The sequence below is a fragment of the Neoarius graeffei genome, chromosome 19 (assembly GCF_027579695.1).
Source record: "Neoarius graeffei isolate fNeoGra1 chromosome 19, fNeoGra1.pri, whole genome shotgun sequence".
In the NCBI taxonomy this organism is placed as follows: domain Eukaryota; kingdom Metazoa; phylum Chordata; class Actinopteri; order Siluriformes; family Ariidae; genus Neoarius; species Neoarius graeffei.
Window position 1 is genome coordinate 15,393,440 of NC_083587.1, and position 14,263 is coordinate 15,407,702.

A 14,263-nucleotide genomic window follows, 5' to 3' on the forward strand; every position below is an offset into this window, starting at 1 on the left:
TCCCTTTCCCCAGACACCTCGGCCAGCTCCTCGGGAAGAACACCGAGGCGTTCCCAGGCCAGCCGAGAGACATAGTCCCTCCAGCGTGTCCTGGGTCTTCCCCGGGGCCTCCTCCCGGGGGAACATGCCTGGAACACCTCCCCAGGGAGGCGTCCAGGAGGCATCCGAAAAAGATGCCCGAGCCACCTCAGCTGATTCCTCTCGATGTGGAGGAGCAGCGGCTCTACTCCGAGCTCCTCCCGAGTGACTGTGCTTCTCACCCTATCTCTAAGGGAGCGCCCAGCCACCCTGTGAAGGAAACTCATTTCGGCCACTTGTATCCGCGATCTTGTAGCCCCTCCTAGAACTGCCACCTTATTGTGGTGGAGGGGTTTGTGTGCTTGAATGATCCTAGGAGCTATGTTGTCGGGGGCATTATGCCCCTGTCAGGGTTTCCCAAGGCAGACAGGTCCTAGGTGACAGGCCAGACCAAGAGCAGTTCACCAAAACCCCTATGGAGAAAAAATCCAGGACCGTGACGTCACCTGGTATGACGCAGCTGGGGCCCCACCCTGGAGCCAGGCCCAGGGTTGGGGCTCGTATGCGAGCGCTTGGTGGCCGGGCCTTTGCCCATGGGGCCTGGCCGGGCTCAGCCCGAAGAGGTGACGTGGGCCCGACCTCCTGTGGGTTCACCACCCACAGAGGTAGCAGTAGGGGATTGGTGCAGTGTGGATTGGGTGGCAGTCGAAGGCAGGGGCCTCGACGACCTGATCCCCAGACACAGCGGCTGGCTGTTGGGACATGGAATGTCATTATGTCTATCTATTATAGATATTTTAAGTTCGTTTCTTATACAAGGATTTTTTAAACTTGTTACCTTGTTAACAGTTTCGGCGAGAATCTTCCGCCTTCTTCGGAAACAGTCACCAGATGTCGAGTGGTGACGTGCCTTATCAGCTGATGTTGCAACATCAGCTGATAAGGCACGTCACCACTCGACATCTGGTGACTGTTTCTGAAGAAGGCGGAAGTGGCTAGAAAAGGGAAAAGGGAACATTATTGTTTTGTTTAACACAAAAAATGTTTATTAACCAACAGTTTAGCCATACTTCAAGTCAGATATATCTAGCTATCAAAGATAAATTCAGTACAAGCCAGATCATTGATCAACATGTATTAATTATCACAGCAAAATATGATAATTTCCAAAAAACTCTAGGTAATGTTCAAAACAAGTCACATTATATATTAATGCCAATCTATACACTGGTAGTGTTTCTAAGAGTTCATCCATGCACACTTGTGAACAACTTAAAACTGTCTCTGATTTTGTCAATGTCCATCTGTTGGAACTTGTACTGTCTGCGTATAGTTGTACTGGGAAGTGGCAGCGAGCACAGCACATTGCCCACGGGAACCCAGCACTCGTCCTTCTGCCTGGGCCATTTGTACATGCAAGGATTCTGTGTTTGTCTGATGAAAGTGATAAGTAGATCATCCTTGTCTTCGTCTACTTCTAGCACACTTCCTATAGGGTCATTCCATGTCAATTCACACACCCTCCCCAGTGACACCTCTTCAATTTGCCTGATATTTATTTTATTAGTGCCTTATGATGTCAAAAGAAAGAATCCAAAATTTTAGCTTCCTAGCTGGAACGGTTTTTGAATTTTGGCCCTTCAAAGTTTGGGTGCCACGCCCACTTTTGGGGTCCAGGAATTGTACACTTAATTTGCAAACATTTTTGGAGACCCATATCTTTTGTTCTAAGGGGAATATAAACCTGTAAATTGCTATATCTATGTATTCTGGCCATGTCTATCAGATTCTGCACCTAAAAATAGCACAAGTTTACTAACTTTAGAGATATTAATCCCTTAAAAGTGGATTTTTTTAATGACAATTTTTTTTTTTTGACATTTCAGGGGTCCATATCTTGGAAAGTTTTTGTGTTGATAGGGTCTAAACTGATTTATCATCATATTTGGGAACTCTACTGTGTACTTAGAGAGTTTCAGGGCACTCAGAGCTTTGGTGGGAGTACAGGAAGGCCCCAAATATGGCTTCGGGACAAAATTACCATTTGGTACGTCCTACTTCAGGCCATTAGTTGGCCATGTGGGCACATGGTGACTGGAATGAGCCTTTGACCCTATCAACAGACACCTTTTATCAAACTTTTAAGCCAATAAAAACTGTGATTATCCAACTCCTTCAATATAAACTAAGCATTTGTATATGGTACTATTTTTGCATATTTTCTGAAAAATCCTAAGTCCGGAAAGTAGGTCAACTATTGTTTTGACTGCCTGTTCATGTTTAAGGTAGTAAAAGCACACCCATATAGTGATTTTAATCTATGGGAAGATTATCTATACCCAATACCCCATTAGTTATATTGACAATTACAAGGGATAAACCCTTTCCCGGCTGTTTCACGATGCTGGGTTTTTTTGTTTTTTTTTTTTACATTTGACACCTTTCCCTGTATCCAACCAAACTCTGACCACTATACACTTAATAGTTAAATGCATCTTTCAAACAGGAAAGGGAAAGATGCAAACAAGGGGATGATCCCAAGAAAAACATCCTGGTTGCTTTACTACATATGTTCTGACATCCGATCTGGAAGTTAAACCTAGACTCATCAGGGTTTTTTTTTTTTTCAAGAAAAGGGGAAGAGGCCCCGAGCCACTCATGTGGGGAAAATTAGCATATCAATTAATAAAAAGGGGAAATACAGTACTAATTGATATGCTAATTTTCCCCACATGAGTGGCTCGGGGCCCCTTCCCCTTTTCTTGAAAAAAAAAACCCTGATGAGTCTAGGTTTAACTTCCAGATCAGATGTCAGAACATATGTAGTAAAGCAACCAGGATGTTTTTCTTGGGATCATCCCCTTGTTTGCATAATCCCCTTTGTGTCAAGAATAGTGCTAATCCTGAGTCTCTCATCTTTTTTTCCAAATAGAATTACTTCTGTTTTATCTGTGTTCAGCTGAAGAAAATTTTGTGACATCCAGTTGTTGATTTGATCGATACACTGGTAGAGACATTCAAGGGGGGCATAATCATTAGGTGATAGCGCAAGATAAATTTGGGTGTCATCTGCATAGCAGTGATATAAAATTGAATTGTTCTTGATAATTTGTCCAAGTGGGAGCATATAAAGGTTGAATAGTAATGGTCCAAGAATCGACCCCTGGGGGACACCACAGGTCAAGGACATTGACGTTGAGGTACAATTTCCCATGGTAACAAAGAAGCTTCTATCTTTTAAGTATGATTTTAACCAATTGATAACTTTACCAGTCAACCCAACCCAATGTTCAAGTCGATATAGCAGTATGTTGTGATCAACAGTATCAAAAGCTGCACTGAGGTCCAGTAATACCAGGACCGATGTTTTGCCTGCATCAGTATTAAGACGTATGTCATTTATAACTTTAATCAGCGCTGTTTCAGTGCTATGATTGGCACAAAATCCTGATTGAAAGTTATCAAAACAGCTATTTGATATCAAGAAGGCAGTTAATTGATTGAAGACAATTTTTTCAAGGATTTTCCCGATGAATGGTAGATTTGATATTGGCCTGTAGTTATTTAATACTGAAGCATCCAGATTATTCGTTTTAAGTAGGGGCTTTACAACGGCTTTTTTCAAGGACACAGGAACAATGCCAGTCTCTAGGGATGTATTTATTATTTGAAGCACATCTGTAATTATAAGATGTAGAACAGACTTAAAAAAGTTGGTGGGCAGAATGTCCAATTCAGATGTTGAGGAACTGAGATTTTGTACAGTTTTTTTTTTTAAGAGTCTCAATCAATTAAACAAATTTCTGACATTGTGTTGAAGTTATCTGTCTGTGTCACTGGTGATTGCAGTTTTTCAATTATTTGCAACTGAGATATATTATGAGCAATATTCTGCCGTATTTTATCCATTTTACCTTTGAAGAAGGATGCAAACTCATTATATTTATTAACTGAGAGAAGTTCAGGTGCTAATTGTGGTGGGGGATTTGTTAGCTTCTCTACTGTTGAAAATAGCACACAGGCATTGTTCATATTCCTGTTGATGATGTTGGAGAAGAAAGACTGTCTTGCTTTACGAATTTCATAATTATATTTACAAAGCATCTCTTTATGGATTTGATAATGGATGTGAAGTTTAGTTTTGCGGCATTTTCTTTCAGTCTTTCTACATTCTCTCTTTAACAGTTTAACAGCTGGGTATTGCTTCCATGGTGCTTTCTGCTTATCATTGACTCTTTTGATTTTGAATGGAGCAATATCATCCATAATTTGGGTCATATTTAAATTAAAATTTTCCAGTAAATCATCTCCAGAGTCTGACATTTTGGTTGAGATCCGAGAGAGAGCTTGCTCAAAGAGAACACGTGTTGTCGTTTATGACTCTCCTACCCATAGTCGTTGAGCTGTTCTGAATGTGAGGGGACATAGAAACATCAGAGAAAACACAAAAATGATCAGATAAGGCCAGGTCAACAACAGTAGTAGAAACAGTAAGACCCTTTGTGATGACGAGGTCAAGGGTATGACCACGAGAGTGGGTCGGCACCTGTACATGTTGTACTAGGTTGAAGTTGTCAATAAGTGCAAGTAGTTCATTGGCATAAGTGTTTTCAGGATTATCTACATGCAAGTTAAAATCCCCAGATATAATAAGACAGTGAAACTCTAAGCAAATGACTGACAACAGTTCACCAAACTCTTCCAGAAAAACTTTGGCTGAATGTCTCGGAGGCCTGTAAATAGTTAATAATAATATGTTAGGATAGCATGTAACAAGTGCACATAAGTGTTCAAAGGATGTAAAATCACCAAGTGAGGATTATTTACATTGAAAAGAGAATTTGAATATATTTGCGATCCCTCCACCTTTCCCCTGTCAGGTAACATTCATAAAATTAAAATTTGGGAGAGTTGCTTCAATAAGGGTGGTAGCACTATTTGCTTGATCCAGCCAAGTTTCAGTTAGAAGCAAAAAAAATCAAGATTATGTTTGCAGATAAGATCATTAATTAAAAATGACTTGTTTGAAAGTGATCTAACGTTCAGAAGAGCTAGCTTTACAGAAAGTCTAGAAGTAATATCCGCTTGGGCACTCTGATGTTGTTTTGAAACAGGAAGGAGACTAGACTGGTTTACCCCTTGGGTTAAATATGCTCTATGTTCTCTATTTCTTATCAACACAGGAATAGAGAATAGCATAGGCTTACTGGGTCCCAGCTTGTTTTCAAAACTACACCCAATGCAGGGACCTCCAGCACATCATACTAGACTTTCTTTATGTTCCATTTTGTTTGAGATTGAGAGGATTGGAGATGTCATGTATCTTTTAGATGGTGAAAAAGATTGGTAGCCAGCTGAAAGTCCTGGGCGAACACAGTTCAGTCTGTTGGTTGATTTTGATGAACTGGGTACACAGCTTGTCGCGACAGATTTGGGCTGGAAAAAGAGAGTGTAGCCATTGGCAGCAGTCTCTGCATACTATTAGGGAAATCCATGCAAGGGGGAGACGGAGATGGTACGATAAAATCAGAAGAGCGAGACTTTGGTGAGGCCTTTGTAAGTGTCTCCATGACTGTCTCTGTGGTGATTGTCTCACTGATGGTCTCTGTGATAGTTGCATGGGGTCGAGAAGTGGACGAAGCAACCTTGACATGGTTATCTTTAGTCAGGTCCTTAACCCTTAGATGCATGGACGACCAGACCTACACTCTTCCATGAGTGGGGTCCAAAATGACCCCAATTGGAATTAGGGCATTTTTGAGTGGAAACTGATTTTATGTTGTTCAGAGTTGATTGCTAATGCCATATTTTGATATTTGACATGTTCATTCACCACTTTGTATGTTTGTTTGTGTTTGTTTTGTGTGAATTTGTTTGTTGTTTGTTTATTTTTGTATGTCTGTACATGTACAGTTGAATTTTTGTGTGTGTGTGCTCATCCGTATAGCGGTATCTCAGAGGATAACATTCTCCAGTGGAGAGAATGATGAGAGAAACATTAATGACACAATGACAACAGTATGATGTTGTATGATGTTCTCATCTCATCTCATTATCTCTAGCCGCTTTATCCTTCTACAGGGTCGCAGGCAAGCTGGAGCCTATCCCAGCTGACTACGGGCGAAAGGCGGGGTACACCCTGGACAAGTCGCCAGGTCATCACAGGGCTGACACATAGACACAGACAACCATTCACACTCACATTCACACCTACGGTCAATTTAGAGTCACCAGTTAACCTAACCTGCATGTCTTTGGACTGTGGGGGAAACCAGAGCACCCGGAGGAAACCCACGCGGACACGGGGAGAACATGCAAACTCCACACAGAAAGGCCCTCGCTGGCCCCGGGGCTCGAACCCAGGACCTTCTTGCTGTGAGGCGACAGCGCTAACCACTACACCACCGTGCCGCCCTGTATGATGTTCTTATGCACTTTATTTACATGCTTACTTATCCCCTTAACACCCAAATATAGAAAAAAAGTGTAAAAAAAATTTTTCAACCTAATATATGTTGTTCTAGGAAGGCTCTGATGCAAAAATTGTGTTTCTTTTTTAATTTTGACATTTTAGCAACTTTTTGGGGAAATGTTGTAAAATTACAACGTTGGCTCTCAAGGGTAGGTAGCAGAATTTCACTGGCATCATTCACACACTGTAAATGATCTGGGTGTGTTTGTCTTCACTTTCCTGCTGATAAAGGGTCACAGAAGTGATTGTATCTTCACAACAAACAACAACAATAATAGTCAGACATGTTATATTGTTTTATGACAAGTAATTTATTCAAAAAAAGTAATTTCCACTCTTTAAAAACACTGGATGAATGCTGTATGTACAAATCTGAAAACAAACTTAAGATGCATTTTTACATCTCCCTTCTTTACCTATGGTAGTCCAAAAAGCAGTTTCTTTGTTCTGAAAAACAAAGGCGGACATCACACTTCATACAAACAGTGTTAGTGTAGCCTTTAGCACACTGTCTGCACCTTCCCCCGTCAGCTTTGATGGGGGAAATGCCCAGTTATGTCTTTGCAGACATCACTTGGTGGGTGTGCATTTCTCTTCTTAGAGGGCCTAGCAGCTGGAGAACTCATAGGGCTTGAGGATGGCCGCCTTCGCTTTGGCACTGGGACAGATGTGCCAGTCAGGATAAGGGAGGATGCCAACTGGGCCTGAAACCGTCTCCTGATCAGGATCTCTTTCTTTGGAATAGCCCAGGCCTTGCAGTCCCATTTGTACAGGAGCCAAGCGTTGATCACAGCTAGAATAATTGTGTGCCAGAAGATGTAGATGTACCAACGATGGGACTTGAGAGGAAACTTGTACTTGGCCGCAAATGAGTCCAGCAAATCCACTCCCCCCATGTTTTTGTTGTAGGTCGCCACAATGTTAGGCCTCTGAACTTCCACAAATGTTTTGGCAGTTTTGTCCCAACGTTTAACCTTTTCCACTGGTTCTGGGCCAGTAAAGGATGACACAAGTGTCACCTGACGGGTGTCGTACCATGTCACAGCACAAATGTTGTGGTTCTTCTCCACTCTGACATCAAATGTCCCTCTTCCCAATTTCTTCAAGGTTTTCTCATCATTGAGGTTGCAGTTTGGAAGCCGTACTTAACTGTTAGCACAGTAAGCTAGTGTAATAAAAATAAGTATAGAACAACATAAGTATGCAGTAACAACACAATCACACAAGATTCATTGATGTTGAAAATAAGTTAACATTTTAGGACTATTGTATGGCGAATAAAACTGATAATACTTACATGTGTGTTGCTGAGTAAAAATGCTCTTCAGGGTGGTGAGAATGTAAGCAGTAGATGTGTTGATCGGCAACAAATGTATTCCTGACAACCAGAGGTGACAAAAATAAAAAGTTCCTAGGGATATCAACCGAAACTCCATATAAAATGCTTGGGGTCCGTTTGGACCCCACTTATGGAAAAGTTGGGTATTGATACAAAATATAAAATAACTTAAAATAAAAAAAACTATACATACAAATCCAAATGAGAACATATCAAAAACACCCTATTTGAGGAATACATGGAAGGTTCGACAATATAAATGTAAAATGACAAATATTTTGCAACAAAACTACCACTGGGGTCCGTTTTTTAACGATTTTCCCGTATTAAAAGTTTGCCGGGGTGCCAGGCAGCTTAAAACTGCCAATAATTTTTTTTTTGGAAGTGAGTTTCAGTCACATCAGGTCGGAAAAACGTCACAAGATTACATGTATGAATGCATACAGCTTAAATAGCAGGAAATGCACATGCACCCTTTTTTTAATCAACAATTCAGAAATTTGCAAGGCAACACACAATAATAATACATAAACAAAAAAAGAATACTCAGCAAGCAACCCAATTTCACACTTACAATATATTGTTCAATTCACCCAAAAGTTCGTTTCATAATAAACACAATCATTCCGCACAGACACAGTCTTTACATCCACAATCAATAGAAAAAACCCAACCCCCCCGCAAGTCAACTCTTCAAAGACGGAGCAGCAGTAAAAATGAAGAAAAATAGTCAGTGTTAGCGCCAGTCAGTGTCAAAAAGCCTACCAGATCCGTAGCATAGCTTACTCCAGTCCGGGATTTCAGCAGCAAGCAACAACTTTCCTCCTCTGGTATAATCCGTATTCCAGGCAGACAACAGAATTATCGGTTAGTTTTTTTTAATATTGCATAATCCACAGAGAAGCGGTTGGCCCCAGGACAACGGCATCGTGACAACTGGCGACAAAAAAAAAAAAAAAAAAAAAAAAAAAACACACGGGGGAAGCTCTCCAGAGACATCTAGCTGGATACTTGGCTTCACCATTAAGCCGACATCATCTTCGTCTTTATACAAAAGTGGGGAGGCCATTTAGCGCAACAGCGCCACTCCAATATGTGGTTGATCTAGGCATTACACTAAAAAAACCAGAGAAATCTGCCAGAATGCTTCGACAAGAATAAACTTCAGAAAACTATGGCATTTTCAAAGGCAGAGGTTGTTACAGTTTGGACCCCACTTATGCATCTAAGGGTCCAAACGGACCCTTAGATGGAATCGCATGATAAAATCGCATGCTCACATTCTCCGTGTGATTGTTGTTGTCCTTGGCAGTCTGCCCCAGATGGTTCTTGGCAGTCTGCTCCAGATGGCTGTGTGTCCTTGGTGAAGACTTGCATAGATGATTGTTTTGGCATTGCAGAGGTATTGTTTATATTTGTAACTAGGTCAGTCTGCGACATCTTATCAACTGTTCTCTTCAATGTTGACTGAGAGAAAATTGCAAGTCTATAATAAAACTTTGGTCCCAATCCAGCTGAGTTCAATGCTGTTTGGCTTGAAGAATTCTCTGCGATTCCAGAAAAGGTTAAAATTGTCTATAAAGTTCATACCAGATGAAAAACAAGTTTTTCCAAGCCAGGTGTTAAGACTGAAGAGTCGAGTAAATGCAAAGCTTCCCCTTGCAGGGAGTGGGCCACTTTTAAAAGATTGTATTCCGGTCTTATAGAGATGAGAAAAGAGTTTTTTGAAGTCCTCTTGGACAAACAGCTGTTCTCTGAAAACATAATTTGCTCCCACATGCACAACAATACGTTTGATAGTTTTATGCTCGGACATGAGTTTCAAAATGCTGTCTTTGGTGTCAGAGATGGATGCATTTGGAAGGCAGCAAATAATCATTCCATGTCCTTTTAAATGTCTTACAGTGGAATCACCAAGAACAAGGGTTGTGGGATCAGGTGGTGTTATGAGCTGCTTTTTGCCTCTTCCCACAGCTCTTCGGTTGTGATGCAATTTCTTTTTACGATGTGTTTGTCCGCCTGAAAATTCCGCTTCCACATCCCTGAGGCATTCAAATTTGTTCTGAAGCCTTATGGGCTGTGGATTTTCCATAGGATTGTAAATCCTATTGTAATTTGTAGACCTAGCTCTATTTCTGATAGCATGGCTGTGGAGCATGGGTTGCATAGTATCAGAACAAGCTGGCGTTGAGGTAATAACTCTTCTGTTTTTATTTTCATCTGTACTCACATTTTGCCCTGTTAGATCGATGAATTCATCCACTCAATCTGCAATGTCATCGGCTTGTTTTATTTTCATCTGTACTCACATTTTGCCCTGTTAGATCGATGAATTCATCCACTCGATCTGCAATGTCATCGGCTTGTCGGTGTTGAGGCCATATATGAGCCTCCTCAACATTTTGAAATTTCATGCCAAATATTGGCTCATTTGAAATTTCATGACAGCAACACATCTCAAAAAAGTTGGGACAGGGGCAATAAAAGGCTGGGAAAGTTAAAGGTACAAAAAAGGACCAGCTGGAGGACCAAATTGCAACTCATTAGGTCAATTGGCAATAGGTCATTAACATGACTGGGTATAAAAAGAGCATCTTGGAGTGGCAGTGGCTCTCAGAAGTAAAGATGGGAAGAGGATCACCAATCCCCCTAATTCTGCACCGACAAATAGTGGAGCAATATCAGAAAGGAGTTCGACAGTGTAAAATTGCAGAGTTTGAACATATCATCATCTACAGTGCATAATATCATCAAAAGATTCAGAGAATCTGGAAGAATCTCTGTGCGTAAGGGTCAAGGCCGGAAAACCATACTGGGTGCCCGTGATCTTCGGGCCCTTAGACGGCACTGCATCACATACAGGCATGCTTCTGTATTGGAAATCACAAAATGGGCTCAGGAATATTTCCAGAGAACATTATCTGTGAACACAATTCACCGTGCCATCCGCCGTTGCCAGCTAAAACTCTATAGTTCAAAGAAGAAGCCGTATCTAAACACAATCCAGAAGCGCAGACGTCTTCTCTGGGCCAAGGCTCATTTAAAACGGACTGTGGCAAAGTGGAAAACTGTTCTGTGGTCAGAAGAATCAAAATTTGAAGTTCTTTAAGGAAATCAGGGACACCATGTCATTCGGACTAAAGAGGAGAAGGATGACCCAAGTTGTTATCAGCGCTCAGTTCAGAAGCCTGCATCTCTGATGGTATGGGGTTGCATTAGTGCGTGTGGCATGGGCAGCTTACACATCTGGAAAGACACCATCAATGCTGAAAGGTATATCCAGGTTCGAGAGCAACATATGCTCCCATCCAGACTGCTTAAGGACTGTGCAGATCAGCTCTGTGGGATTCTTCTGTACATTTTCAACCTGAGCCTCAGTCTGGAGAAAGTTCCACTTCTGTGGAAAACATCATGTGTGGTTCCAGTTCCCAAGACTGCACACCCCAGGGAGCTCAATCACTTTCGGCCAGTAGCTTTAACGTCTCACCTAATGAAGATCATGGAGAGGATTGTTCTCTCCCACCTCCGATGCCTGGTGAACAACGAGATGGACCCCCTGCAGTTCGCATATCGACCGGGCATTGGTGTGGATGACGCTGTCATTTACCTGCTACACCGGTCACTTTTGCACCTGGAGGGCACTGGGAGCACTGTGAGAATCATGTTCTTTGACTTCTCCAGTGCTTTCAACACAATCCAGCCATCACTGCTTAAGGGGAAGCTGGAGGGAGCTGGTGTTGACTGCCACCTGGCTGCATGGATCATCGACTACCTCATTAACAGACCGCAGTATGTGAGGCTCCGCGACTGTGTGTCTGATGTGGTAGTCTGCAGCACAGGCACTCCACAGGGTACAGTGCTCTCTCCTTTCCTCTTTACACTTTACACATCTGACTTCAGCTACAACACGGACAGCTGCCACCTCCAGAAGTTCTCAGATGATACAGCCATCGTTGGACGTGTGTCAGAGGGGGACGATCTGGAGTACAGAGAGGTCATCACCAACTTTGTCGCCTGGTGCGAACTGAACCACCTGCGCATCAACGCCAGCAAGACAAAGGAGGTGGTGATCGATTTCAGAAAGACGGTTCCTCAAATTGCACCAGTGAACATCCAGGGTTTGGACATTGAGATCGTGGAGGAGTACAAATACCTGGGTGTTCACCTTAACAAACTGGACTGGACTAACAACACAGATGTCCTGTACAAGAAGGGCCAAAGTCGTCTCCACCTCTTGAGAAGACTGAGGTCTTTTGGTGTGTGCAGGACACTGCTTAGGACTTTTTATGACTCTGTGGTAGCATCAGCGTTTTTCTACGCTGTGGTCTGCTGGGGCTGTGGAAGTTCAGAGAGGGACAGGAAGAAACTTAAACTGGTCAGAAGGGCTGGCTCAGTCTTGGACTGTCCTCTGGACTCCATTGAGGAGGTGGGTGAGAGGAGGATGTTAGCCAAACTGACCTCAATCATGGATAACCCCTCTCACCCCCTACATGAGGCTGTGGGGGCTTGAAGCAGCTCTTTTAGTAGTAGACTGTGGATGGTAGAAATCTGAGAATCTTCACAGACATTTTAGTAGTAAACTGCTACACCCATGGTGTAAGAAGGAGAGATACCGCAGGTCATTCATACCTGCTGCTGTCAGACTGTATAACGCCCACAACTTGTGTATAGCACCAATAACCTGTTTGTTGTTATATTTGCACTACTTCACCACTCCTACCTCTGCCATCTCTCATCGATGCAATTATGTGCAATAATATAGGCCTTAAACTATTTTATGCATACTTGTGTGTGTGTGTGTGTGTGTGTGTGTATATATATATATATACACACACATACATACATACACATATACACACACATACAGAGTCTACCTGTAATGTGCAATTTTTCCGAGCCTCTCAATAAGGCAATTTTTCTATATTTTTCACGGTAGATAATGCAACTAGCCCTTTATATTTAATCCTTCGTTTGTCTAATTTTTATTTCAGTTTTAGTTGTCATCTGTTTGACATTTTCTTGCTACTGTAACACATGAATTTCCCCGATGTGGGATGAATAAAGTGAATCTAATCTAATCCAGACGACGTCTCTTTCAGGGAAGACCTTGCATTTTCCAACATGACAATGCCAAACCACATACTGCATCAATTACAGCATCATGGCTGCATAGAAGAAGCAGGCATGCAAACTGGTCAGGGGTGAAAAAGGTGAGAAGGGTGCACGGACACACGGCACGCGTGCAAAAGTACATTTCGTAGTCTACGTTACAAAAAAAATTGCAACCAGTCACATCTTGAATTTAATACAGTACAAAATAACTTTCCATAAACATGTCTTAATAAGTTACTGTTGAGTGGCCGGTAAATTGTACCATTTATTTGTCAGTGGCCGGTAAAGTTTGATATTTTGTGAAGTTAATTTTCACCCCTGTGTACAACACAGTCAGGGGCGGATCTAGAAAAATATTTATGGGGTGGCAAGAGGGGGGCAGGAATTTGAGGGGTGGCAACGTATTACAGACGTGTATATATACTGAATTTAAATCACAGTTATCACAGTTTGACGACAAATAGTATGTACACACTACAAAAGGGCACGGGCTGCCATTTACAAACTTATACAGACAAACTTGATCTCATGCTTTTATTGTTTACGAAGAACACACACTCTCAGATGAGGTCTATACCGTTTCTGGACAGTTTTATACTGTATATGCAAAAGAACAGACACTAAAAAACAACAACACTGCTTTAAGTTCAGCATGATTTAAGCCATTTACACCAGTGTCACATTTTATAGTTTTATTTTCTCACGCTTTGTAAAGGCTCACCAGTGAGCATAACATGAACTTGTCATGCCTACAACAGCTGAACGCGGCGATTTCCATGTTGCTCAGCAAAACGCTTCACAAATTTATCAAGATCTAATGCTTTTGTGCGCTTTGATTCAATGCTGAGTACAGCCAAACTTGATAGTCTCTTTTCTGTCATAGTCGACCGCAAATAAGTCTTTATTAGCCTGAGAGATGAAAAACTTTCTTCACAGGATGCAACCGCTATTTTACACAACCTGAACAACTCAAAAAAAAAAAAAACATCTTGGTATGGGTCCAAAAACCGAGTGAACTCCATGAGAGTGGCAGGACTCTCCTGTTCCCCCTTTTTTCTGTCTAGTACTCTCCTCGTCTGATGTAACTCATGTTTAAGATCCTCAATATTTGAATCATAAGCTTCAGCCAGTAGCAGAACAGCCTCCTCTCTCAAAAAGGTTGGACTTGATGGATTTAGTGCCTGGACACCCTGCATAAATGTTACAATTTGTGTTAGAAAATATTTCTCCAATCATGTTATCCAGAACTGGATAGTACACAGAGACACAAAAAGTGTGTTTGCTATCTGAAGGCATGTTTGGCTACTTCTTTTATTTTTGCT

The 14,263-nt window shown here is 41.8% G+C and overlaps 1 protein-coding gene and 1 long non-coding RNA gene across 4 annotated transcripts in view; both read right to left on the minus strand.

The window, feature by feature from the left end:
- LOC132867029 (protein CIP2A homolog) overlaps positions 1-14,263 on the minus strand; it is a 94,304-nt gene that overhangs the window by 73,204 nt on the left and 6,837 nt on the right. The gene's annotated exons all lie outside the window — the stretch shown is intronic.
- On the minus strand, positions 6,778-7,982 carry LOC132867031 (uncharacterized). Its single transcript, XR_009650669.1, has 2 exons — positions 7,788-7,982; positions 6,778-7,655 (listed from the first exon to the last, which is right to left on the minus strand). It is a non-coding gene; the product is annotated as an uncharacterized LOC132867031 (long non-coding RNA).